A 1,619-nucleotide genomic window follows, 5' to 3' on the forward strand; every position below is an offset into this window, starting at 1 on the left:
CAGCCATTGGAGGCACACCAGCGACCCTCACCCAGACTATCTCCAAGTCTCACGATGCACCTGCTCTTGCAGTGGATTTTGTCAGTCACAGCACTCGGAGGTGAACCAGTGACGGCTCTCTATGGAGAAGCAGTAGGAGGAAGTAACTCTGTACCGAGTGTTCGCTAAAGGGAAAACTCGCATTTCCGCGTTTACGCTCTCTATTCGGATAGCTAGGCTACAGGTCTTCTGAACACCAACAGGTAAAAATGTTCCTTAGAAAACGATGTTCCTCTTCCCTGGGCTATTCTAACGTGCGTCCTACCATTTACCACTGCACAAAAGGCATCTGACTCATTTTCTATCACTCTCTGTGGCCAATGAAGTGGGACTTCGTCGGCACAGTCTACTATCTGTCTTTAACCTCTAGTTTATTCGTGTTAGCCAATCCTGGCTGTTTTTATATGACATGTAGTGGCGTCTCACGCCTTCAAATCGTCCCACAACTGCGGATCCCATCCATCTAAATCATCCGACACTTTCTGGAGGAAATACAGCTTTCTACGTTTTGTGCACGATAGTGCTTTGGACTTTTCTAAAGGCGTTTCTCCTTACTCCACTTCTGAGTAGTAAAATGGGTAACAACTAGGGACCTTACGCCACAGGAGATGTTATCTGTGTTTGCTTGTGGTGCTTCGGGAACCCAACGGCAGCACCACTGTCCATGGGCCTGCGAGCCAGACACCTGTGCTCCTCCCGGCGCCCCCTTCAAGAACCGCTGCAAGGTCGGTGGCCTACACGACCCCACAACCCAGTCGCCTTGCCCGAATCAGTACAGTGTCGTCTTATTTATATGAGACAAGCAGATTCGAATAATGGAGTAAAGGGGGAGTAAATTAAATTAGTCAGCTAACACAATCACTAGTACTAACATGTCTCAAACTTCTCGTTGTCTTTTAATATTTCCTATCTAGTGGGTTTTGGCATTATGATTTTACTTTCGTTATGGGACTGCTTCTGTAAAACAGGATCCCACAACAAAGGCAGTTCTCACATTGTCCTTGATAATGGAACCAAGCCTGAAGAAAGATCACCGACACGCTCATAGCGTTTTCCAACCTAGAAAAAGTGTTCCACCGTGTAAAATGGTGCAAAATGTTCGAAATACGGCAGTGTGAGTAATATACAATAAAAAATAGGTACAATAATTAATGGGGAAAGAAGGATGGAAAACGAGGAAGATAGTGCTCAGATTAAAAGAGTTAAGACAGGGATGCAGTTTTTCACTCCTAGTGTTCAGTCACCGAAGAAGCAATGCCGGAAATAAAGGGAAGATTCAAGAGTGGGATTAAATTTCACGGTGAAATGATATCAATGATACGTTTGACTGTCCTCAGTGACAATGTAGAAGAACAGTGTAATGAGTACAGAATATGGAAGAGAGTGCACCAGAAAAAGACAAATGGAATGAACAGTCTCACGAGTACAGAATATTGATTCAGAGTAAATCGAAGGAAGACGGAAGTAATAAGAAGTAGCAGAAATGAGAATAGGGAAGAAGTTAACATCAAAATTGGTGATAGCGAAGTAGATGAAATAAAGGAATTCTAGTAACTTTGAAGTAAAATTACCCATGACGG

This window comes from Schistocerca cancellata, chromosome 2, assembly GCF_023864275.1.
Source record: "Schistocerca cancellata isolate TAMUIC-IGC-003103 chromosome 2, iqSchCanc2.1, whole genome shotgun sequence".
Classification (NCBI taxonomy): Eukaryota; Metazoa; Arthropoda; class Insecta; order Orthoptera; family Acrididae; genus Schistocerca; species Schistocerca cancellata.